This window comes from Leptonychotes weddellii, chromosome 10 (genome assembly GCF_054177405.1).
Source record: "Leptonychotes weddellii isolate Sample4059 chromosome 10, ASM5417740v2, whole genome shotgun sequence".
Lineage (NCBI taxonomy): Eukaryota > Metazoa > Chordata > Mammalia > Carnivora > Phocidae > Leptonychotes > Leptonychotes weddellii.
This window is the reverse complement of record NC_138378.1, coordinates 89,165,100-89,192,412: the sequence shown is the minus strand read 5'-3', so window position 1 is coordinate 89,192,412 and position 27,313 is coordinate 89,165,100. Positions and strand designations below refer to the sequence as shown.

The 27,313-nt window shown below is 43.1% G+C and overlaps 1 protein-coding gene across 3 annotated transcripts in view; it reads left to right on the top strand.

Annotated features, from left to right (window-relative positions):
• Nucleotides 1-27,313, top strand: part of IL36G (interleukin 36 gamma) — a 153,306-nt gene that overhangs the window by 92,681 nt on the left and 33,312 nt on the right. Inside the window, exons 2-5 of one of the 3 annotated variants that reach the window (XM_081796765.1) lie at nt 15,386-16,472; nt 18,244-18,372; nt 19,162-19,276; nt 20,062-20,124. The gene's annotated coding sequence lies outside the window, so the exon portion shown is untranslated. The remainder of the gene's footprint in view (nt 1-15,385; nt 16,473-18,243; nt 18,373-19,161; nt 19,277-20,061; nt 20,125-27,313) is intronic. The other 2 variants (XM_081796764.1, XM_081796766.1) reach the window with 2 other exon arrangements.

Here is a 27,313-nt window from a genome sequence, read left to right as displayed (position 1 = left end):
TTCCTTCTAGCCATTTTAACAGGGATCTTCAGGCCATGGTCACATCTTTGAGTTTTAACCTTTCTTAAATGAAAATAATCTTCACTTAGGTTCTCTTACTAAAGAGAATTATAAAATAACAACTTAAAAATAAGATTGAAAAGTTACAAAAGAATAATTTTTTATTTTTTTTAAGATTTTATTTATTTATTTGACACAGAGAGAGAGAGAGAGCACAAGCAGGGGGAGTGGCAGGCAGAGAGAGAGGGAGAAGCAGGCTCCCTGCAGAGCAAGGGGAACCCGATGTGGGACTTGATCCCAGGACCCCAGGATCATGACCTTTGCCAAAGGCAGTTGCTTAACCAACTGAGACACCCAGGTGCCCACAAAAGAATAATTTTTTAAAGATTTTATTTCTTTATTTGAGAGAAAGAGAGAGCAGGGGGAGGAGCAGAGGGAGAGGAACAAGCAGACCCAGTGCTGAGCACAGAGCCCCATGTGAGGCTCGATCCCATGACCCTAAGATCATGACCTGAGCCGAAATCATGAGTTGGACGCTCAACCAACTGAGCCACCCAGGTGCCCCCAAAAGAATAATTTTTATTAACACTGGATTTGGGCTTTTGGGCAAATTACTGAGAAGAGGTGCTGTAACTCATAAGGGGTGAAGGAAACGAGGAAGCTGATGTTTGGAAACAGGCCAGAGATGTGGTTAGGTTTCTCAAACCAAAGGGTGAGTTAGCAGACAAGCCAACTTTAGGTGTCCTCAGACTGCCCACACATCCGGACTACTGGGTGGAGGTGACAGTAAAACTCGTGTGTACTGTTTGCTGCAGGGATTCTCATGCACAGGTCCGGAAGGAGAAAAAGCTTTTCATACCAGCAAGTGGAGGAGGAGGGGTCGCCTGCAGAAGGGCGTGGTGAAATAGCAACCTCTAGAAATCTCTGAATTTCATGGGGTGACTTTCTTTGTCACTAGGGTGCTCGGTGGGACTTTCTTAGCCATGCAGCCCAGTTCTGGTCTCTCCAACCAAGCCTGAGATCTTCCTACCCCTAGGATCTTAGGTTATGTTGTCCCCCTCTTCTTGAATTCAATCAATCAATGGGTATGTGTTGAGTACCTACCATGTGCTATGCCTTTTGGGGCTAGATTTTAGAGTTTTGGGGATAAGATTTGATGGCTGAATCTTACTACATATCTCTCCTTCCCTCTTGTGTTCCCTATAAAGGAATCTATATGTGCAAAACAGAGAACAAAGGACTAATTCTGTAAACAATTGGACAAGCATCTGATGACACTCGATATAGGGCTCTTGTGGTATCTGTGTTGGGGGGCCCGTGGATTGGCTCAAGGCTGGAGAAGGGCCTCATTCAAGTTTCCTTCCCTCAGAATCTGGATGGTTAAGTGTGTGAATTAATACAAGCCAGCCACATGGATGAAAGTTGTTATGGAGAAAGTGTGATGGACAGCTGGGCTTCCTTCCAGAAGGCTCTGACCAGGTACATTTACTACCTGGGAGAGGAAACAGAAAGAAGAAAGGAGATGGCTGGACCTTCTCTCTTGAGGCAGAGTATGGGCAGAATCTGTCTTAGGAACCATGACCTTCCTCAGAGTACTCCACAATGGCAAGGAGGCCCATTCTGCGTGTGCAGGGAGTTAGTGGACATGGGCACAGCCATGGGCTACTAGCCCACTCCCTGGTCAAAAGCACCCCAGTGCATGTCAGAGCATCTGATTAGCAGCTTCTCCTCCCAGGGGTGGGTGCTGAGCATATTCTCTCTCTCTTCAGGGAGGGGCCCTGTAGGGGCATAACAAGGACAGCCTTCCTTGAAAACCAACATGTAACCTGGGGCCTGAATGATAAGCTACAGAGGGCTGGGAGCTCTTTAGGGCCCTCCAGACCATGGCAGGGTGATGCCAAGGTCTCATTTTAGGTCATCTGGTTGGAAACCAGGTCTCAGCCATCGGCTGGAGGTTTAGGGACCAGGATTCAGCTTCCAAGAGTAAGAAACTAGTGAGCTTGGGGGTTAGAGTTCAGTCTAATAAATCAAGGCAGGCCTGCGGTCATAGTGGGAGAACTGCTGTCTGTCAGGAAACCAGGACAAACATACTTATACAGCCAGGGAAGCACAGGGGACCTCTAGTAAGTCATTCATTTAACAAATATTACTGAACATCTGCTGTGTAATAGGTTATGTTATAGGCACTGGAGTGACGAGGTGGACGAGGTGCCTGTTCACATATAGCTTATATTCCCATGGTGGACAGGCAAGGGACCAATTATGAATAATAAGTTAAGAAAATGTTCAGATAATGACATACTCAATGACGAAAAGGAAACATGTTGGGGAGGGCAGTGGGTATGTAACCTGAGAGAGGTTGGTTAGGGAAAGTCTCTGAGGGGTGCCCATGAGAAGGAGCCAGGCATGAGAACATCTGGGGAGGAGCCTCTGCTTTGGGCACAGGCAACGGTGAGTGCAAAAGCCCTGCCATATTGGGAGAACGGAAGGAGGTCCGTGCTGCACAGAGAGTGAGGGAGAGGCGGGTGATGAAGTCAGAGAGGTAGGTGGGGCCTTATTAGCCAAGGTGAAGAATCTGGATTTTATTTTAAGCGAGACAGGAAACCATTGGAGGGTTTTAAGCTGGGAAGTGACAGGCTCTAATCTACACTGTAAAGGGATCATCTTACTGGGGCAGGGGTAAAGCGGGGACTCAGATCCAGAGGACAAAAGAAGAGCCCCACCCTTTGGGTTGGGCATAGCAGTGGGGTCGGAGGGAAGTGGACAGATTAGGATATATCTTGGAAGGTGGAGTCACCAGGACTTGTTAATAGACTGTAGAGGAATGGCAGGTCGGGCGTGCCCATTCCTGAGGGAGAAGACTGGGAAGAAGCAGGTTTGGATGACAGGGAGGCAAGAGTTTGGGTTTAGCCATTTGCAGTTTGAAATGCCAAATATCAATGTGAGATTGGCAGTTAGACAAACAAGTCTTGATTCCATGGGAGAGGTGAGAGCTAAGATGTAAACATGGACATCATTGGCTAAGAGATGGTATTTGAAACCACGGGACTGGATGAAATGCCTTCAGTATGTTGGTGTCTGGGCACCAGCTTAGGCAGTAAGACTATGAGCAAATCCTGCCACCTGGTGGGGACTGAAGAGGCCAGGGTGGAGTCTGGCTTGCAGGCTGTGACTTTCATATCCACACGTATGTGTGGCTGAATCATGTGAGGACTGGCACTGCTCCCACATCTTTCTCATTTCTCCCCTTGTAGCTCCACTCATATGTTTTCTAAAAGCCCCCATTGTCTTCATACTCTGCCAGCTGGCGACACCAATCGGGCTCCAGGGCCCAGAGCAGATGTCTGATGGTCCTTGTTTACATGTCTCCTTGGTTGTCATGCCCTGGTTTTTGCCCTGTCTCGTATGGTTGACTGAGTAAAAAGCCCACATTTATATTACATGGCAGTCTCTTCAGGCCATCTGAGGCTCTTCATCTCAAGAACTGCAAGAGTTTTTAACAGTCATTCAGTTTTCATTTCGAAGATGGGAAATCAAGGGCAGAGAAGAGAAGTGGCTTGTCCAGCATTACAGAACAAATCAGCGGGAGCTGTGAGCCCCAGGAGGTCAGGGACGATTAGTGCTGTCTCTTGATCATTACAGAGAAATATGAGTTCCAATAGTAAAAGGGGCCTTCTAAAATTAAATGACGTAGCCTTTTAAGAAAACATTTTATTTAGAAATAATTAAAGATTGGCAGGAAGGTGCAAAGGGAGATTGAGTGCCCTTCAGCCAGTTTCTCCTAGTGTTACCATCTTGCATTCTTACAGGGCAATGGCAAAACCAGGAAACTGACCTTGGTATAATCCACAGAGTTTATTCAGATCTCCCCAGTTACACACACACCCTCATTTGTGTGTGTCTGCAGCTCTATGCAATTTTATTACATGTGTAGCTCCATGTAAGCACTGCAATCAAGCAAGATACTGAACTGTGCCACCCCACACATCTCCCACACCCACTTTGTTCCCCTTATCCCTCACCCCTGGCTACTACTCATCTGTTCTCCATCTCTATAATTATGTTATTTAATGGATGTTATATAAATGGAACCATGAAGTAAGTATTCTTTTGAAATTGGCTTTTCTTCACTTAGCATGATTTCCTTGAGGTTCATTCAAGTTGTTAGGTATATCAATAGTTCTTTCCTTTTTATTGCTGAGTAGTATTCCCTGGTATGGATGTACCACAGTTTGTTTAACCAGTTGCCTCTTGGACATTTGGATAGTTTCCAGTTTGGGGCCATTATGAATAAAGTGAACATAAAGCATCAGTGTATAGGTTTTTGTATGAACTTAAATCTTAATTTCTCTGGATATATGCCCAAGAGTGCAATGGCTGGGTCATATGGTAGGTTCATTTTTAGTTTTAAAAGGAACTGCCAAAAAATTTTCCAGAGTGGCTATGCCATTTTATATTTCTATCACAATGTATGAGTGATCCAGTTTCTCTACATCTTTGCTAGCATTTGGTGTTATCACTATTTTTTCATTCTTGCCATCGTGATAGGTATGGAGTGATATCTCAGTGGGGTTTTAATGTGCATTTTTCTAATGGCTAATGATGTTGAATATATTTTCATGTGTTTACTTGTCATTTGCTTATTATCTTTGGTGAAATATCTGCCCATGTCTTTTGCCCTTTTTACTTCCTTCCTCTCCTCTCCTCTCCTCTCCTCTCCTCTCCTCTCCTCTCCTCTCCTCCCCTCCCCTCCCCTCCCCTTCCCTTCCTTTAGTAGTCTCCATGCCCAGTGTGGAGTGCAATGTGGGGCTTGAACTCATGACCCTGAGATCAAGACCTGAGCTGAGATCAAGAATCCAACGGTTAACTGACTGAGGCACCCAGACACCCCCTTTTGCCCATTTTCTAATTGCATGGTTTATTTTTTAAATGTTGAGCTTTGAGAGTTCTTTGTATATTCTAGATACAAGTTCTTTGTCAGATATGTGATTTGCAAATATTTTTCCCAGTCTGTAATTTGTTTTTTTTATCCTTTTAACAGGATAATTTACAGAGCATTTTAATTTTGATGATTCCAAATTATCAATTTTTCCTTTTATGGATCATGTTTTTGGTGTCAAGTCTAAGAATTCTTTGTGTAGTCCTAGGTACCAAAGATTTTTCTCCATTTTTTTCTGGAAGTTTTATAGTTTTATATTTTCTGTTTAAGTCCATGATCCATTTTGAGTTATTTTTTGTACATTAAACTATTTTTTTAATTAACATGTAATGTATTATTTGTTTCAGGGGTACACATCTGTGATTCATCAGTCTTATATAATACGCATTGTTGAGTTAATTTTTATATATGGTTGAGGTTTAGGTTGAAGTTGATTTTTTGCCTGTAGATGTCTAGTTATCTAGCACCATTTACTGAAAAGGGTATCTTTCCTTCATTGAATTACTTCTGCTCCTTTGTCAAAAATTAATTGGACATATTTGTGTGGGTCTATTTCTGAGTTCTCTATTCTGTTCCATTTATCTATGTGTCTATTCCTCTACCAATACCATGCTGTCTTAATCATTGTGGCATTATAGTTGGGAAGAGTATTTCTTCCTATATCCACCATTAATCTTGATGAAAAAAATTCCTTGGACTGTGTTTTTTGGGGAAGGGTAGGTTTGGGGGGGAAAGGATTCCTTCTTATGTTCACAAACTGAAAATTTTTTTCTCCTAATTATTTTCATCTTTGAGCTAGACAATCTGTTTGGAAAAAGCTTATAGAATTATGTGTGAAATAGAAGTAAATTGGTCAAGTGTGATGCCTTTACCTGGAGAAAGTTGCAATGTACTTTATGCCCACTCTCTTGGCTTTTTGGAGGCCTTCTTCATGCCCATCAGATCTCGGAGGAGCTTCTGGATAGTAGAGGTTATAGTAATCCTGACCTGTGTGTAAATGGAGTGATTCTAACCTTACTAAAATAGCTTGCACAAAAGGAGAAGCCTTCAGGATCCATGAACTTTCTAAATAAAGGCTATCCAAGAATATAATATAACACCAAATACAGTACCTGGTGGGCATGGCAGGTGATAGAATTGGAAGAAGTGGGTTGCGGTAAGAAAGAAACCCAACCACCATCTGAAGGCGCATTTATCACTCTACTCCAACCCTCTGTGGAAACAAAGCCTTAGTATTGCTAGATTAAAAAAAAAAAAAAAGCCCCAAATCCAGATTTTTTAAAATGTGAAATTTCTTGGCTTTTAATGTTGGGAATCAATCAGGATTTTAAAGTAACACTGTGTGGGTCAGATGAACTTGTCTGTGACTAATCTTTCCCATTGTGACCAGTTTGCAACTTTTGCTACTCATCTGGGTCAGCCAACAGTGTCTTGTTTGTTATTGCCAGTCATGAAGGTAATGTGTGATTGGTCAAGCAATTATGTGCTGTGTCTAGTCTGGTTCCAAAGAGTCTGAGGATGCATAAAAACAGTTTATTTGCCCATGCAGATCTTGCAATCTTGTTTACACTGCTTATTTACTTTGCAAATCTTTCATGGTTTGTTTTAAGCAAACAGAGCTGAGGAGAGCTTCAGCCCAGCCTCTTTCTAATGCTCCATCTATCAGACTACATGGAACATGATTGTCTTGTATTGACTGAGAGCCAGTGGGTGTGATTCCTCTTCTAGGTGTGGTGGAGATGCCAGGAATGGAGGCTGATGGTGTGTGTGTGCCTGTGTGTGTATGCAATGTTGGGGTTGTAGAGGGCAATACCTAGGTGTAAAAAGTTTAGTCTAAGGCAGCATCAGGAGGTCCATGAAGTCAAAACTATTTTTATAACAATACAAGGCATTATTTACCTTTTTTCTTCTCATTTTTTAATGTGTGTCCAGGGGAGTGTTCCAGAAGCTATATGACATATGATGATGGTATTGCTCAAATGGCTAATGAAAGATTTGTATATGTTTTTGTATTTTAAAATTTTGTTTTATTTTTTTTAAAGGTTTTATTTATTTATTTGACAGAGAGATACACAGCTAGAGAGGGAACACAAGCAGGGGAAGTGGGAGAGGGAGAAGCGGGCTCCCCGTGGAGCAGGGAGTCCAACGCAGGGCTCAATCCCAGGACCCTGGGACCATGACCTGAGCTGAAGGCAGACGCTTAACGACTGAGCCACCCAGGCGCCCCTAAAATTTTGTTTTAAAACAAACTTCTCTGGGGTCTTAATAATTTTTAAGAGTATAAAGAGGTCCTGAGATCAAAGAGTTTAAGGACTGCTGGTCTAGGGCAGTGGCTGTCAACCCTGGCTATATATTAGAGTCATCTGGGGAGCTTTAAATTAGTACTGTTGCCTGAACCTCATCCCAAACCAATTGATCCAGAATCTCTGTAGATGGGAAGTTATCATTATTGCCATCCCCATCCCCATCATCATCATTATTACTATTACCATCCCCATCATCATCATCATTACTTTTACCATCCCCATCATCATAATTGTCTTCGTCACTATCATTATCATCACCATCATCATCATCATCAGAACTCCACCTATGAACTATCTACCATTGCTTAGGCCTTGTGATATGTGCTGTACCTCTGATTCTAACAACTGTCCAGAGAGGCCAACATGATCTTACTTTACAACAGGAGAAGTTGGGTCAGAAAAGCTGAGGTGAGTGAGTTCACAGAGCTGGAGCAGATGGAGCCAGCATCTTTCAAAAACCAGTTCTTTCTGCTGTTTCAGTGTTCCCAGTCTTTGCACTACTGAAACTTGTTGAATTCTGCTTTTATCCCTCCAACTCCACAGTATATTTTGATAGATTTTTATAAACAAACTGCACTACTAAGCAAGAGTTAGTTTATGTTTTAAACTGTGTGGTAAAACCATGCAATGGTCAATCATGACTTCTGTTTAGTACAAGATCATCAGACCACAGTATAGAGTTGGGGAAATTCCACCTAAAAGCAGAGAGACCTGATCCCTGGGTTTGCTTGGAAGGCCTAAATGTGGTTAAATATGTCTTTTTTCCTGACACTTTGAAATACTGAGAAGAGCACATGATCCCCCCCCTCCCCCAGCTCTTACCTTGGTGGATAGCAAGTGAGCACAACTCATGGGTAGATGAGGGAAGGAAAAAGAAACGTTCCATTTTTTGCTGAATTCTGAGCAGTCGATTGCCCTGGGTGTGCCCAAAGCCTTTTCTTGCAAATAGACTTTCATGAATAATTTGTTTCAATTTTGTCAGGAAGCTGGCTTTATGGATGCCCCAGAGGATGGAGTAGGTGGAATGGGGGAGGAAGAAAGGTAGGTGCCATGAGCTCTCCGTTTCTGGGGCAGTGATCCTTTTCCTCTGCTGGGGAAGGAGAGCATGAAGATTAAAAGCACACAGATGAGGTGTCTGTGAGACCTGTTAACCTGCCAGATAGAGAGATGCAGCAATTCTCACAGAGTCCTCATTGCTCTGCCTTTACTCTGCTTTTGCTTATTCTAACATTAATAACAGAAACATTCTGACCCCAAAGAGTTACTATCTCCCCTCTTGGGCTAGTTAAACCCTATCTCCTCTTAGAGCTCAGTTCGAGAGTCACTTGCTCAGAGAAGCCCTCTCTTTCCCCTTGACTAAAGTCCCTGTGATAAGCTGGGCCCCTCTCCTTCACAGGGCTTGTGCTAGGAGTAGTTTTACATTTGCTTGGGTGGAACTTTGATTGACATCCATATCTCCCACTAGGCTACAGTTCCCTCAATGGTAGGGATGGTGTCTGCATTTGTTCACCATTTTTATTTTCAGCATTTAGCACCGTGCCTTGTGCAAATAAGTTTTTAAAAATGAAATGAATGAATGTGTGAATGAATGAGTTAGTGCTGAAAAAACAACTACAGTTTGGTTTATTTATTTTTTTTAAGTATTGGGATTCCTCCCTGATGCTGTTGTTCTCCATGTTCAGGCTCATGTTACGTTTTTTTTTCTTTATTGTGGTAGGATGCTGATCATCTGTATTTGAGGCTAGACCAAACACTGTTAGTGCAGATTGCTAGGTCCCAATCACCCCAAATGGCTCTCAACTGTGTCATACATTTTCTTGCACTTTTAAATAAAACATATCAGGAAGAGGTGGTATTTCTCCAAATATGATCTGAACCACCGGCACCAGAATCACATGGGGAACTCTGTGAAAAAGCCTCTTTCTGGGCTTACCCCTGGGCCTGCTAAATCAGAAGCTCAGGGTATAGGAGCATGAGAATTCGCATTTATTGTTATTATCTTAAAAAAAATGAATATGTGCCACACGATCCAAAACCCCAAAGTATAAAAAGACATATGGACTTTAATAAAAAATTAAATGTTTAAAAAATTAATATCTATTTTATTTTAGAATATTTTTAGGTTTATAGAAAAGTTGTGAAGATAGTACAGAGAATACCCACATACCCCACACCCAGTTTCTTCTGTTGTTAACATCTTACGTTGTTAGGGCACATTTGTCATGATGAATGAACTAATAATATTGATATATCATCATTACTATTATTTTAAAGATTTTATTTATTGATTTGAGAGAGAGCGAGAGAGAACATGAGAAGGGGGTGAGGGGCAAAGGGAAAAGCAGACTCCCTGCTGAGCGGGGAGCCTGATGCAGGGCTGGATCGCAGAACCCCAGGATCATGACCTGAGCCGAAGGCAGACGCTTAACTGACTGAGCCACCCAGGTGCTGCTTGATATATCATTATTAACTAAAGTACATACTTTGTTCAGATTTTATTATTTTTTAAAAAAATTTATTTATTTATTTTAGAGAGGAAGAGAGAGAGAGCACAAGTGGAGGAAGGGGCAGAGGGAGAGGGAGAGAGAGAATCTCAAGCAGACTTCCCACTGAGCGTGGAGCCCTCTTGACTGTGACAGTTTCTCAGACTTTCTTGTTTTAATAACTTTGACAGTTTGAGATATTTTGTAGATTTTGCTTCAATTGGGGTTTGCCTCATATTTTTCTTTTCTTTTCTTTTTTTTTTTTTAGATTTTATTTATTTGACAGAGAGAGACACAGCGAGAGAGGGAACACAAGCAGGGGGAGTGGGAGAGGGAGAAGCAGGCTTCCCGCAGAGCGGGGAGCCCGATGTGGGGCTCGATCCCAGGACCCTGGGATCATGACCTGAGCTGAAGGCAGACGCTTAACGACTGAGCCACCCTGGCACCCCTGCCTCATATTTTTCTTATGATTAAACTAGAGTTACAGGCGTTTGGGAGGAAGACCATTGAGGTAAAGTACCAGTCTCATGACATCATATCAAAATTACATGTTATCAATATGATTTATCAATGTTGATGTTAGACTTGATCGGCTGACTGAGGAAGTGTCTGCCAGATTTCTCCACTGTTATATTATGTCCCTCTCTTGCCGCCCCCCGCTCCCCCACCCGGCCCCGGCCTTTACACTGTACTCTTTGGAAGGGAGACAGTATGGGTCAGCCCACACCTAAGGTGAGGGGAGTTATGCTCCACCTCTTTGAGGGAGGAAGTATATACATAAATTATTGGGATTTCCTCTGCAGAGGAAATCTGTTCTCCCCCACTTACTTATTTATTCAATCATTTATTTATATCAGTATGGATTCATGGATATTTATTTTATACTTTATAATCCAATGGTATATTATTTGTTTTGTTGCTCAAATTATTCCAACTTTGCCACTGGGAACCCTTTCAGCTGGCTCTGGGGTCCCTTTGACATACCCAATCATTGCCTCCCCTGCTTTTTTTACTTTCTGGTACTACAAGGTACTCTAGACCCATCTTGTACATTTCCTGACCCAGCCCTAGAATTTCAGGCATTTTCCCAAGGAGTCTTAATTCTTTTTATTAGAGAATGGTATTAAAAACTATGAACTGGGCACTAGATATGCTTGTTGTACTGGGTATCATTGCTTCCAGGCTCTCCCAGCTGACCAATCAGGGAAATATACCTGTGATACCAACCCAGGCACAGACATATATTGATAAATATTTCTGTTTGTAACTGTCTGTACTATATTACGCCAAACCTGAGTTCATACTGATGTCTCTAATCCATTTCCACATGGATCACTTCAGCCTTTTCCCCATGCTTGTCTGTAAACTCTCCCTGTAACAGTGAGAAACCTGGCTGCTACCATCCACCATTCATTTGCTTAATTGTTGAATGCCAGTACCCATGTATAATGGTTTCAAAGTTGTTCACTTGTACTCCACACTCTGTGGGAAACTTTACCAACTGCATGCAGGGCTTATGTACGGTTCCTTTGCCTTTGGTCTTATAGACTCCACTCATTTCCAAAGTTACTTGAGGTCAGCACCTTTCCTTTCTCCCTCATTCCCTGCGGTGAGGTTATTTCATACCTTTTTACTACATTTAGATTCTTTTGTTACAGTCTGCATTCCAACCTGGGATTAAAAAAAATAAAGCTGAATAAATAAAATAAGTTTAGTTAATTTAAATAATTTTATATTTAAAATTTATATTTAATAAATTTAATTTTATATAATTTTATATTTTAAACCCCCAAATATAAAAAATATATAGTTTCTGGGGTACCTGGGTGGCTCAGTCATTAAGTGTCTGCCTTCAGCTCAGGTCATGATCCCAGAGTCCTGGGATCGAGCTCCGCATCGGGCTCCTTGCTCAGTGGGGAGCCTGCTTCTCCCTCTCCCTTTGCCTGTCATTCCCCCTGCTTGTGCTCTCTCTTGCTCTGTTAAATAAATAAATAAAATCTTTAAAAAATATATATATATAGTTTTTAAATCATGGTCACCCAAACAGTTAAATTTTTGAGCACACATTTTTAATATTTGCTTTTTAAAAAAGTGGTTTATATTTGTGCTTTCCTACTGTTATATAATTAGAAATACTAATAGTTTCTCCCCGTTTACAGGCTGTTTACGGGGATCCCTCTTAGCGGACAGGGGCCAGAGGTTCCTTGGAGTTTCCAAAAGCTCATATGTGAGTGAGTTTGGAATGTAAGATGCATTTTCTGACAGAAAGAAATGTAATAAGTGATGACTGGCTTCCCAGTCTCACCCACTTAAATCCCACTCAGTTCCTTATTTATTCCCAGCTGCAATAGTGGCATTTTACTTATCTCTGACCCCATGGATAAGACTGTTCTCTGGAAAAAAAAAATCTAAGTTCCACGTGAGTTTTTAAGATTGCCTTTTGACAGAGACTGACTGTTCTTGAGGCGGATGGTAGGACAGTAGGACCTGCAGAAGTATCTCGATACAGGCAGAGTACACACTGGAGCTTCCCTTCTGGTAATGATGAACTTGGCAATTCAGGAATGAAGGTGAAATGAGGATATTTTCAGCTAAACAAAAACAGAGGGTGTTCACTACCATAAGGTCTGCAGGAAAGGAAACTTTAGATAAGCACTATCCAATAGAACTTTCGAAGGTGATGACAATGTTCTATTTGCCATGCTGTAGCCTTTAGCCAGCCACCTGTGTGGCTAGTGAGCACTTGAAATGCATCTCTAATGAGACCAAGGAACTGAATTTTAGATTTTATTCAATTTTACTTACTTTACACTTAAATAGTCACATGTGGCTGGTGGCTACCATATTAGACAGTGCAGCCTAAAATACAGACTTCAGATAAGAAGAAAATGATCCCAGATGGAAGGTATAGGTATAAGAAGAAATGAAGAGCAAAGAAGTTACTAAATATATAGGTGAAAATAAATTAACACTCATGTTATGAAATAATAATAATAATAGTATCTTAAAGTTTTAAAAGTATATGAAATTAAAATATATGACAGTAGAAGCATATAAATTGGACGAAGTTGAGGTAAATGGAGTTCTGTCATCCTTGATTGTCTGGGAGGAGGATAACGTTATTCATTAGCATTAGTCTTTATAATTTAGGGATGCATGGGGGATACTTCTAGGATAAGCACTAAAAATATAGAAAATAAGTATATAAGTATATAAATTTCAAACTAGTAGGGAGATAAATGGAATGGCAAAAAATATTCAAACCAAAAGAAAGCAAGAAAGGGGAGAAGAAACAGAATAGGAGTAATGACTATAAAGCACCATAACAGTGGTAGGTTTTTAAACCCAAATGCTCTATTTCATTGATTTTAATACACACATTTACTCATATTTTTACATTTCTGGAATTGGGAGGCATATGACAGATTGTGGCATTGCGTGAGTCCTGCCAGGTTGTGCTAACATGTCAGAGTTTTTTTTTGGTCATCGGTTGAGTTTTGCGGATCATTGTTATTCCATATATTGAGTTTAATTTTTGTTGAAAATGTTTCAAAAAGATGCCCTCTGAATTGGCATGAAAACTGAGCAGTAGGGTAAAAAGGTAATAATACTGAAGCAATTCCTTTTGTTTTTTTTTGCAAATACCAAGAGCTTTCAAAGACCTAAAAAAGAAGCTAGCCACAAGTAGATGAAGGTCTGTTACACTTTGTGTCTGAGATATGTGCAATGTAAAACAGGAGAAATTGACAAATCCCTTGGAATTGATGAAAGAAAATTTGAACCATGGAGAAGCTGGTATGATTGATTTGTGCACTTCATAGTGCTATTGTTGAGATGCTGTGTCATGGTTTAATTGGTGGTGTTTCTCTTTCTTATTGGTCTATAAAATATTGGTATGTCTTATAATCCATAATGATGTAAGCAGTTATATGATAAGGTTAATTATGGAAAGAAAACAGAACCCAATTATATGCTATTTGCAAGAGATACATCTAAAGCATAAAGGTGGAAGAGGCTGAAAGGAAAAGGATGGGAAAAGATATACCACACAAATATTAATTTAAAGAAGACCTCTGTATCTGACAAGGTAGGCTTTAAGACAATAAGCATTCCTAGAGATAGAGGGTTTCTCCTTAGGGATAAAAGTCTCAGATCACCAGAGAGATAAAAAATTATAAATTTATATGCACCTAATTAACATGACTTCAAAATACGTAATGCCAAATTCAAGATCAAAATAATAAATCTATGGCATAGTAGGAGATCTTAATGTGCCTCTTACATAATTGATAGAACAAGATGACAAAAAAATCAGTAAGGATAGAGAACATCTGCTCAATAGAATTGATATATATCTGATCTCATGGTCACGTATAAAATACTGTACATAGGGGCGCCTGTGTGGCTCAGTCAGTTAAGCGTCTGCCTTCGGCTCAGGTCATGATCCCGGGGTCCTGGGATCGAACCCCGCATCGGGCTCCCTGCTCTGCGGGAAGCTTGCTTCTCCCTCTCCCACTCCCCCTGCTTGTGTTCCCTCTCTCGCTGTGTCTCTCTCTGTCAAATAAATAAATAAAATCTTTAAAAAAAAATACTGTACATAACAACTACAGGATACATGTCAAACATTGACCTACAGATATTGATGGAAAAAATGTAAGGTGGAAACGAGCAGACTGGCAGTCAGGAGATGTTAGTTAATAGCCACACTAATAATGGGGATTGCAACCATCCCTTTACTGACTTCCAAATGTTTCTTACAACAAACATGAAATTACATAACGTCCTCTACTTTCTTACTCTATGTTCTGTTCTGAATTCTGTCTTACTCACTACTTAACACTGTGGCCTCTGAAAATTTGCCAGTCTTCTGAACCTCATGCTAATGATAAGGCCCCTGCTACTTGCTGATGGGCCTTTCAGATGCTGGCTGGATGCTCAGCTGGATATGTGGCTACCACTTGACCTGGATTCCTTATTGCTATGCTCCTGCCATCTGTTAGGACTTGGTGTTACCTGTATGGGACCCAGTCCCATCTTCCCCCATGCAATGCTTGCAGAGGCAATGCACCCTTGGACACTGTGCTCTGGACTCCAGACTGAATGTTTCCTGTGGGCAACTGCAGCTGGGTCTGTTCCCCTAGCACTGTTCCTCATGGGTAGTTCTGAAGCAGAGATTTCACCTTGCTGCCCCTCCTGCTATGCATGCATGGACAAATCACGAGAAGTGTCAGCATCCTATGGTGATGCAGAATGCAGGAATGAAACCAATTTCAAAATCACATTTTAATTCTTTGACTGTTGGATGACAGAATTTATACTCAGTTGGGTTTCCCATTTTTTTATTTCATATTTTCCTTCACAATCTCATACCCCTGCCAAAGGCTTATCAAGAAATTCTCTAAAGATCTGTATTAAGCATTTAACAGACAAATTAGACATTTCTAGTGTAGCTATCAAGGGTATAACATTTTTCAGATCTTTAGACCAATAATGAAATACCTTGCAGCAATTAAAAATAATGTTACAGAAAAATATTGATGAGATGAAATGATATTTGAGATGTCATCTTAAGTAGAAAAGGCAGGCTGCATTGTAAATAGGAAAGGATGTTACCAAATAATTTGTCAGACACATTCCTGTATTTGCCTGCTATGTAGATGTGAGCCTGGAAGAAGATCTGAAGATAAAATCCTAGTCTTTACCCATATTTGAAAGATGGAGCTTCAACATTCTCAGAAAGGCCTGGACTGCCCGGAACTTGGTCTGTGACCTCAGGGAAATCACTTAACCTGCACTGCCTTTTGCAGTGGAAGCTGGGAGGCCAGCAGCCAGCCCCAGGATCAGCACGGGATTAGGGGAGCTAAGGAACGCGTCGGGCTTAGCCCGGGCCTGGCATCCTGAGAGCATACAGTGGACTGCTGTGGCTGTTGCCATTGCCCCTGTGCCATTGCTCATGGCCCAGCAGCTCTGATCTTACTTGGTCGTGTGGATTTTCCTCTGAATGGACCAGCTGTTACTGGCTTTGTGAAGTACAGCCACACTCGTTAACTGACAAGAGCAAATGCAATGCAAAATAATAATTAAAAAAAGCAAGTTAATAGCCAACAGGCTGTAGGGAGAAGCTGGTTCTTGGTGGGCTTCAACAAGGAAGGTCCCTTAGGGATGTGTTGCATGTCACCACTGAAGAAGAGCGAACAGAGAAGAGGTGGACAGGAGTGTCAGTGACGTCCTGGAGTGCTCCTTAAGGAGAGATGAAAGAAGGATATTTGCCTCTGGCTGAACTCTGGGACTGGAGTAAAGAACCAGCAGGCGAACAAGGGCTTGCCTGAACCTCCCAGGCTCAGTGTCCAGCCTGGACCCTGTGTTTCCCCTTTCCTTTCATTCATGTCTCTTTCCTACATCTTCACTGTCAGACTGGACTGGCAGCCACACAGCCTGTCTCCAGTGCCTTGAAATGTGTTGAATGGATGTGGCACAGTCCTTGGCAGAGTGACAGTACTCCATAGGAATTTGTTTGTTCCCTTGGTGTGGAAAATGGCAGGCAATGAGCAATGACGTAATGACTAATAACCTAAGATGCTATTTATTATTGGGTAAAGGAATGCTGCTGTTATATTTGCATACATACTCCCAAACTGATTCTTCAAAATGAGGACCAGACCTGGCCCCTCCACATGAGAGATCCTGAAGGGAGAAGACAAGCTGAGCTCCAGGAGCCATAGTGCGTGAGGATCTCTGGCTCAGGTGAGTGGTACTGACTCCAGCTGAAGAGGCCAACTGACATAGACAGGGAAGCAGAGCAGCCTCTGGCCCTGCCTTGCTTTTTCCCAGAAGCATGATCTTCTGTGAATTTCCTGAATTTCTAAATATTGTCTCTGATACCTGCCCAGACCACCTTACTCTCAGCCCCAAGAGCAGCCTGATGTCTACCAAGAGGGCTTCTGCCAATAAGCAGAGCATGGCTGGAGGGCCAGGTAGACACTGAGCTTCGGAGACCTGGAAACGCTGATAATGCTGAAAAATCTCTGATTTTCAGATTCTAGAGAAGACTGATTTCAGAATCTAGAAAGTACTGGTCTTCAGAAAAGAGATTTTGGAAGCCTCAATATTTTGAGTGTTCTTAGGCGAAAAGAGATCCACCTCAGATGGCTGAACGCACTGCTTCTCTAGGGAGCTCTGTGGAAGCCACCTGCATTTATTTTGATACAGGTGGCAAATTCCATAAGCGGCTTACAGGGTTATCCCCAGTACCTCAGTCTGTAGGTATTGTTCTGTCTTCCATCAGGACCACATTGTCTTCATGTATTTGGGTACCTACATTTCTGCCAGATGTTTCTTATTCTGATGTCATGTGGCTGCCAAATTCTCTGCCTTCTCAAGTGCCACCAATTCCCTGCGTCCCTTGATTTATCCCCAAACTACAAAGGCAGGTGTGCTTGGTAGATTTGGGGGATGCAGCCAAATAACAAATAACTGAAACTCAGAAACTGGCTATCCACTCCCTTAAAGTTCTATCAGGTGTCCCCACCCAGTGGCCTCCTCCCCTATCTTTCATTGTCTTTGCTGCCAAGTCCTAGAGCCCTCTCATGTCATTTTTAATTTTTGCCAAACCATTTAGTTCCCTTTGTCTCACTCCTAAGCGCGTCTCAAAGGATTGGGTTTCCACACAGACTGCCCATCTCTGCAAACTAAAAGTGGTGTTACCCTTGAGAATTCACTTACCTTCAGATTTTTCATCTGTAAAATGGCAATAATGATTCTTGCCTTACTTGCCTCACTGTGTTGCCCTGAACTAATGTTGGGGAAAGTTCTTTATGAAGTGAGTGAGATGTGGCCTGCAGAATTGAGGGGTGTTTAGAAATCTCTCTCCTCTAAGCCCTCCCAGTGAAGAGGTCCTGTGTCATCCCTTCCCCAAGACATTAGGAGTTGAGCCTTCTGAGACTTTTGGAGGCTCAGTTTTCCATGACAAGAGGCTGGAAAAAACCTGCCTTTCTTTGCAAAGATTAGACTACAGCAGAGGGTCAGCAAAGTTTTTCTGTAAATGTTGGGACAGTCAGCATTTTATGCTTTGCTGGCCAGATGATCTGTCTTTCAAATACTCATCTCTGCCGTTGAAGCCAGAAAGCAGCCATAGACAACGTGTGAAAAAGGACATGGCTGTGTTCCAATAAAACTTTATTTAAAGAAACAGGCAGTGGGACAGATTTGACCTGTGGACTGTAGTTTGATAGCCCCAGGACTAGAGCAATACACTTTGAACTTTCGATTACATTTTTATCAAATGTTGTCAAGATCCGTAAAAATGATACCCACAGTTTGGAAACATTGCTTTGGAGGGGCAAAAATCAAAGAAGGAGTGATAGAAGAAGCATGGTCAAGTTTTACAAGGCCTTCCTGGACACAGCAAACATTTCTAAGCAGAGAGCAAGGCTGATGGCCAATCAGCACTAGGGGAGTCCAGCAAGGTTTCTGGGGTCAGAAGTGCCATAACTGGTCTTCTTCTCTGTCTACTCAGGTCCTACCTTTCATCCCAGGCTCCTGTTGAGTCATTTCATTGTGTTAAAAATGTCATTTTTGAAGGACTCAGGTGTGAAAATGGAGTTTGAAGACCAGGAAAGAGACGAGCCCCAGTGCTGCTCAGAAGGTAAGATTTTTGCAAACATTCATACTAGGGCCAAAAAATAACTCCTAAAGCAGGACCTTGTAGGTTTGTGCACAAACCCATTCCTTCCTGTCGACCTTGCATGGTAAGTGACCTTTGAGAACTTCCCTGGTAAATGAATTAGACAAGAGAAATCTTTGAAGGGAAAATGAAGCTTTGCCATGGGTGTCTAGGTATGTTAGGTAGTAGATAAACAGATCACCTTCACCCACAGATCCAAGGCTTTGAAGTTGTGACTCACCAACTGGATGGTTCTGGATCATCCAAATGCATTTCTTTCCTCCCAGCCTGCTCAAGCAGAGGAGAAGGCCCTGCAGTGGAGGAGGCTGTCTGAGTCTGGGGTGGGAAAATGACACCGGCTTAGGGCTTCTGAGTGCCCCATGGAGGAAGGCACTTGGCTGTTGGCTCAAGGGGGATGAAAAGAGGAGGCTTTGAACCCAAATGACTGTCTAATGCATGGAGTGTGAAGGGAGAGGCCTGTAACATGACAGAGGCCCAACCCCTGAGCCTTCAACTCACACATGACAATCCGTGTTCCCAAACTAAAAATAGGACATTTGTCTGACAAATGTGGATCTGCCAACAGAGAGGTTTGGAACCAGCCCTGCTCCTGGAACATGGGCCATGTGATGGCAACCATGCACATTCTGTCCCTTAAACAGCAGGGAGTGCACACCAGGAAGGCATAAGCACTAGATACTGTAATTTCCCAACCCTGGGGAACTCCAAATGGTGACAATGAGGCCGTGTCCTAATTCTGCCTCTTTGTAGGTGGCCTGTGTAGAAAGGGAAGAGTCTTCCTCTGACTCCCAACACAATCCTTTTGAGTCTCTGTCTGAACCTGGCCTGGGGCAGCTCCACCTTCCCCCATTCCTACCTCACCAAGGTGCAGTCCTCCTGCTTCTTAGAAGCATAGACTGTCAGAGCTGGAGGCACAGACAGGGAAAATGAGGCTCAGAGTGGTGAGAGGCAGAATTGCCTCAGACAGCCAAGTAGTTAGCAAGGTCAAGACTGTGTAGAACCTTCATACCAGAGCACAAGGTTTGAATTTTCTTCTTCCCTAGGTGCTATATACTCTCAATGTGCAAAGGTTGTTTGGATTATGACCAGGGATTTCATTCAGGTATTTCTCAAACTTAATGTTTTATCAGGTAGAAGCCTCCAGATTATTCTCAGATTAATGTATACTATACCCCCTGAATTAATGCAATGCATATGTTTGTAATAAGTAAGGGTTCTAGGAAGTTCTGCATTCAGAAACTAAGTTAGCTCTATTTCATTTCCGTTTCTACCATTTTTGACCAGGAAAGTTTTGTTTTGTTTTGTTTTGTTTTGTTTTAGAGAGAGAGACAGAGGTTTGGGGGGCGGGGGCGGGAAGGACAGTGGGAGAGGGAAAGAGAGAATCTTAAGCAGGTTCCATGGCCAGCACAGAGTCTGACATGGGGCTCAAACTCACAACCTTGAGATCATGACCTGAGCTGAAATCAGGCTTAACTGACTGAGCCACCCAGGCACCTCCAGGAAAGCTATTTTTTATGCCATTACTGTCTCTGTGCTTTAGTGTCTCTCAAAACATACAAAAAAGAAGTAAAGCATTAAATGGGCCCTGATGTTTCTAAATCCCTAGAAAATCCCAATTGTATGTGCTAACCTCACTGTCTCTGATTTCAGACTTTACCAGAAGCCCCCAGGACCCAAACATGAGCCTCCCCACAATGAGCTCTCCCTATTCATGTAAGGCCCCTGGGTGAACTGATGAGGGTGGTGATGGGTGAGGGTGGGGATGAGGGTGGTGCCACTATGTTCTCTTAGGGAAGTCAGAGGATCAGAGATGGGGGATACCTAAGGGTGCTGTGATGAGGCTGAGGCTTTTCCTTTGTGGAAGTGAATCTCAGGAGGGTCAATAAGAAAGATGAACCCTGGGTGGGCCTCTGCCTTTCCAGAGAGGTGCAGGTAACACATCCTGCTGAATGGCACAGGAGAAGAAAGGTTATGAGCCTGGGAACCTTCCATGTCCTTCTTCTGACCTTTGCCATGAGGCTAGCTAGCAACCCTGACCTCCTCACATAATTTATGAAAAACAGGAATTTGGCCAGCAGAGGGCGCACACGAAGCTCACACCACTAGTGCCTTGGCAGCCCTCACAGATCTAGAACCTTCTCATAGGCTACTAGATAACCTCATGATGACCTTAAGAAAATTCAAGTGCAGAAACTGAGGAAGCGAGGGAGGGTATCTACCCCAGGTGACACAAGTATTAAGTGCCAGATGCTGGAATTTAAAGGTACTGTGACATCTGTCAGCCCAAGTCATGTTTTTTTTTTTTTAAGATTTATTTATTTATTTGATAGAGAGAGACACAGTGAGAGAGGGAACACAAGCAGGGGGAGTGGGAGAGGGAGAAGCAGGCTTCCTGCGGAGCAGGGAGCCCGATGCGGGGCTCGATCCCAGGACCCTGGGATCATGACCTGAGTTGAAGTCAGACACTTGACGACTGAGCCACCCAGGCACCCCCCAAGTCAGGTTTAAGGTTTTCCCTCACCACCCTCTGCACAGGAAGAGTCAGGAGACCTCAGCCTGAGTCCCAGGTCTATTGCAGGTGACCTTCCTCCCGGGTAAACTGGCAGTGTGTGCACACAGTGCACGGCAAGCTCCCGCGACTCTGTGAGGGAGGTCACTTCAAGCACTACTGCGACCACCGTTGCTCCCTCTGTTGTTTGGGGATGGAATCCCTAGAGAAAATAATTACCAGCACATTAAAATCACTTACACCTCTGCTGTGGCCTTGAGAAGGAACTCTGAAGAACGCATATGGGGTCAGGAACGATATGATGTGAATTGATCCGGCTAAGAGGATACTGCACAAGCCTCAGTGCATGATGATGGGAGGCCCAAGTCAGCGTGATAGGAGGGAAACAGAAGTAAAAGAAGGACAGGTTTTGGAAATATTTAAGAGGCAAACAGCCCAATGCTAGTGCTGGAAATTCAACTTACAGAGCATGAGTCGGTGTCTCCCCAGACCAATCAGAATCTCAGGGATGTGGGGGGCCCAGGCATCCATGGCCCTAAAATGTCACCCATCAGGTGATTTCCAATGTATGGTGCTTGGCTCCTAGGTACTTTCTGCCTAATTTCTCACCCCCCACTCTTCCACTGGCCCTCCAGTGCAAGGATCTGTCCCACCCCAGGCATTGCTGATGGCACGATGCCCCAGTGATAGGCTACAGGAAAGAGGGTTAAGAAGAATAAAGATTAACATGTTCTGAGTCTTTTATATGGCTCAGATGCCTAAATGCTACTCATTTGAGTAAGCATTTTAATCTTCCCAACACCCCCGCCAGGTAGGTGCTACTATTATCCCCTTTTCACAGATAAGGAGGTTTTGAGAGATTTGGTAACTTTTCCTAGGTCCTAAACCAGTAAGCAGTGGGAGCTTGGATTGAACCTATCTGTGAAAATAGATAACCCATGCTAAACTGCTTGTTCAGAGCAAGGCAGAAAACCTGGGAGTGGGAGCAATCTTCAGTGGGCTGTGATGTTTGAGGCCACAGGCAGTTGGAGGGCTGGGGCTGGGACTCTTGAGTGTGGGCTAGAAAGGATTGCCTGTAAAAGGGCAGTCTCAGGGTATTTAATCTGCACCCTAACCAGAGGTTCCTTTCGCAGTTGGCCACTCCTTCTGCTCCCATTCAAGATCCTGGGGTAGGGTGAGGCAGGTGAGGGCAAGAGCAAGGCTGTCTTGGGAATAGAAGAAGACCTTTATCCATCCTGTACTCTGCTTGGCATTGAGTTACCTGTACAGGGATAACAGCCTTAGGAGTGGTATACTCTAAGCATTTTGGATCCCAGTGACCCCAATCAATTAAACAAAACTGAGGATCTACATCTTTGAAATGTGAGCATTAGTACATTATGAAACTTACACAAAATTAGAAAATTCACAAGGACTAAATAAAATAGGAACTGACATTTAGTGGTTTCTTCCCACATTCCAGTGGACTGTCTGGCTCACCCAACCACTGCACTCCACCCCCATCCCAGCAGACACACACCTAGCAGTGCGCTGGCAAATGTTTGACAACCAGTTCTCTGGGATTGGGGGAGTCGGAGGGAGCTCTGATACGCAGATCTTGCCAGTTTTCATGGTGTAATGATTCCCAACATGGCTGACTTCAAACTGCCAACATGAAGTCATTGAACAGGGATTTGGGAAGAGATGCTAGCAGTTGGCTCTTGCAAGCTGATATAAGCTGGTTCCAGCGCACCATTGCAGCCACCTTTAAGATCTTCATTTTAGAGCCAGGACTGGTTGGCAAACTATAGCCTGCAGGCAAAATCCAGCTCACCGCCTGTTTTGTACAGTTTGCTAACATAGCCATGCTCATTGGTCATCTATGGCTGCCTTCTTACTACAACAATAGAGCATGTGGCTTCTTGGCCTGCAAAGCCTAGAATATTTACTATACATCCCTAACAGAAAGTTTGCTGACTCCTGCTGTAGAGGGTAGGAGACCAGAGGCTGTTGGCAGCCTCTAGACATTCATCCCTGAGTCAGTCTGGTACTTGAAGTACAATTTCCATTAGAGAGCTGAATGCACGATGGTCACAAAACTCTACACTATTTTACACTGCAAAAGTAACATTAGATGTTTTAGTGTTTTTTGTTTGTTTTTACTTAGCTTAGTTTGTCTTGGCAATTTTCAGAAGGAAAATGCATTCTAAATTCCACCTATTCAAGAGACCCAGAGCTGTTGACAACTACCTGTTACTTCCCCCCAGCCCTCTTGCAGAAGGAACTTTGTCAGAGCATCTCCACGCAGGAGCTCAAGGCAGGATCAGAGGTCAGTTGGCCCAAGGTGGCAGGACAGATTCTCTTTGTAGAGTGTGCAGAAGGGACTGTTTGGCAGTCTCTCATGGTGATTTCTGGTCTCTAAAGTAATTTTCATAGTGCACTGGGTGATTGTCACATCAATAATCAACATAACGCTGTGAGGAGGGCAGAGTGGGGATTATTATGCTCATTTCATAGATGAGTAAACAGACTCAGAGACAAGTAACTTGACCAGTCACCCAGATCGTAAGTGGCAGATTTCCAGGTGTTCTGACTCCTAGTATAGAGCAATTTGCATTGTCCCTGAGGTGCTAAAAAATGACTGTGTTTAAGAATCACCTGGGAAGATACACCTGGGTGGCTCAGTTGGTTGGGTGTATGCCTTTGGCTCAGGTCATGATCCCAGGGTCCTAGGATCGAGTCCTGCATCGGGCTTCCTGCTTAGAGCCTACTTCTCCCTCTGCCTGCTGCTCCCCCTGCTTATGCTCTAACTCTTTGACAAATAAATAAATAAAATATAATCTTTTAAAAAAGAAAAAAAGAACCACCTGGGAAGCTTCTGATAAATCTTAAGGGTATTGTGCTATGTGAAAAAAGTCAGACAGAGAAAGAGAAATACTGTATGTTATCATTTTTTATGTTTAATCTAAAAAAGCTAAACTCAGAGAAACAATGTATAGTGGTGGTTACCAGGGGCTGGGGTAGGGGAAATGGGGAGATACTTGTCAAAGGATACAAACTTCCAGTTATAAGATTAACAAATGCTGGGGATCTGATGTACAGCATGGTGATTATAGCTAATAATACTGTATTGTATACTTGGAAGTTGCTAAAAGAGTAGATCTTAAATGTCCTCACCACACAAAATAATTATGTGATGGTATGGAGGCATTAACTAATGCTATGGTGATAATCATATTGCAATATATAAATGCATCAAACCAACAGGTTGTACGCCTGAAACTTATTTATATGTTAATCATATCTCAGTAAAGCTGGAAAAAATACAGATTCTCAGGGTTATACACTCTGAGATTCTGATTTAGGCATTCTGAGATACAACTCAGGGATCGAGCTGCCTTGTTAAAAAGCCCTAAGTAATTCTGGTTCAAGTATTTCTTTCTAGTCCACACTTTGAGAAACACTGCTTCCTCCCCATATATCTCATTTGTGATTGAGAGCCATTTCTGAGTGACTGGGTATCAGCACCCAACTGTATTAGCATTTAATCTGGGCTAAAACATGCGCCACTAGGGATGTCCTGCTCCAGGTGACATGAGCCTGAACCATGGAGAAATTCCATTGCATGGTGCATCTGGTGACTGTGTACTGTTCCCAGCAGCAAGGTGCCCAGCAGAAGACAGTGGCTGAGAGAGGCTTACTCACATAGAGCTCGCACAGTGTAGCTTGGCCTGGTGAACCCACTGCTAGTTGACTCATTCATTACAGAAGTGCTTGTGCCAGGCTCTGTGTTAGGTGAAAAGGATGAAAGGCTGAGCGGACTCAGATGCAGACTCTGTCCTCACGGAGCTCATGGTCTGGTGGGGAGGCAGACATTAATCAGGCCAACAACAAGTGTAAATGGAGAAGCAGTGCCCAGTGCATGATGGGGGTGGGTTGTAACCCAACAGGAAATCAGAAGGGCTTCTTTGGGGAAGAGACACTTGAGCAAGATCACAAGAAAGAGTGGGTATTAGTTGGCTCAAGGTCTGTTTAGGTTCTAGACAAGGTCAGTCTAGGCTCTGCTGTCTGTCTTTGAGTGGTCCCGATGAGTTCCTTTATTGATATAGAAAAAAGCAAAGGTGAAAAAAAAGGGAGAGATGTGAACAGCATGGAGCCATCTGCATCTCCTTATCTGGCAGGGATGGTTCACCACGCCCCAAGCTGTGGTACCCTGACACTCCATTGAGATACCTTTGGGCACTTCCGTTCTTATGGGGGCACAAAGGGAACGGGCAGTGCTTTAAAGGCCCAGGGAGCTCCTGCCACCCATCCTCTTCCACTCTGTCTCCTGACATGCACAAAACCCATTTCCTGACCTGACAAGTGAAACAAGTGTGCTGGAAGGGCAATGAATAAAAATGGGCCTTGGGCACATCTACAGTATGAGACAGCCTTTACCTTTTCCTTGGAAATTTGGGAAGAGAAACTGCTTTATTTTTTACACAACCCCAAAGCAGATCCTGGCCCCTGATCCACTTTCTGAAACTGTGGCCATAGACCACATATTACCAAAGACTGCAGAGGAGAGGAGAGGAAAGGAAAGGCAAATTTCCTAATGTTGGTGTGTGCTAATTACTTCCTGGCTCAGTCAGCAAAATCTTCAAGAGAAAGATGGACTCAGACCAGCTCTCGCCAGATGGCAAACAAAGATGGAGGGAAACATTGCTTTGCTAAGGCAGGGGGCTGGTCTACAGCCTGCAATCTAAGTTCACTGCAAATCCTGCCCCCCCACCTTTTTTTTTTTTTTTTTTTGGAACCTCTGCAGGACTGGGAAAGCCAACTGCTTATGCATGGGCCTTGAAAGCTGCAAAGTGGCAGCTTTCATAGTAGATAAGATTGGGGCCCCATATCTTTATCAAGCTTGGTCCTTCAAGAATAAACATACAAGTATATTTATTCCAATGTATCAGGCATGATCCCTTCAGAGTTAGGTCCAGTCAATCTGCTGGCCAGTGTCAGACTAAGGATATTTATGATCTCATCTGAGCCCATTATGAATGGTCTCAAGGCAGCATAATGAAGTTGAGGGACCTCTTACAACACATATCAGTGGCTAAATGCTGCTGCCAAACAAGAACTGTCAGTTGCTAGAGCTCCCAAAATGAAAATAAATGCAAACAAAGCACATTAAGTATTAGTTAAGTACTTGCATAATCATATAAAATGGAGAATTCTTGAAAACATTGTAACCACAAAGTAATTTTGATTATATATTCTTTTTGGGTTGCAGAGAAAGAAAAAAGCAACTGAATTGTTAAATCTTGCTATTCCTCAGATCACTTTAATTTTAGGTATTAGTCATGTTGTTTTGGACTCTAGATCAGATAAATCAAGTGAGTAAGCTAATTTTGTAAGTATCACGATTTTCAATTAGAAAGTAATTGTAGAGCTCACTGAATTATAAAAGAAAGGCATAGTGTTTTGGTAAACTGTTGGCTTTAGTCTTAAGATGACACAAACAGGATTTGCCTTTCTAAAGGATACATGGGGAAAGACCAGCAACAGAACGAAAGGAGGCACCAACTTCCAGACCCCAAATTTTTACTAGGCTTTCCCAGTGCAGATGACAATTTCTGAGTGGGTAAGGATCATCTAGACTTTAAGCATTGGATCTGTTATATGCAACCGAGAAATCAAACCGATACTAGCCTCCAACATCCCTTGCCCCCAAATCTGTACCTGACTCCTGGTTCCTATTCTGATTGCCTGCCTGGCCACCACCCCCACAGCGTTTTAGTATCTGGACCTTGCTTTGCTTTGGACCTAAACCCAGATAAGTCATGAGGGCCCTGCTGCCTGCCTTCAGGCTTCCCAGAAGTAGCTTCTCCCAATTCTTTGTTACTGGTTCCTCTCACCTGTTCACAGCCGCTGCCCCATCCTTCTCCACTGGGGACTCATGGACAGTGCCTTGCCATACCCCTTGGACCCCGGACCCCACTGAACCTCTCTCAATGTACCTGCAGCTGGATTAGCTTCCCTAGAATTCATCATCCATATGCATCATTTATTATAGAGTTTGCATTGTCCAGGCTATCCTCCTGGAGGAGATAACCAGTAGAGCCTGGCTATATCTTGAGAAACAGAAGCATCCGGGTGAGGTTGGGCATGTTTAGGAAAGCAACAAACCCACAGGTACTGAGATCATCACTTCCCAGAAATTTATTTCACCCAGAACTTTGTAAGTAACCACAATCTACTTTTTTTTTAAAAAAAAGATTTTATTTATTTGAGAGAGAGTGTGTGTGTGCACAAGCCGGGGGAGCAGCAGAGGGAGAGGGAGAGGGAGAAGCAGGCTCCCCACTGAGCAGGGATCCTGATGTGGGGCTCGATCCCAGGACCCTGGGATCATGACCTGAGCTCAAGGCAGATGCT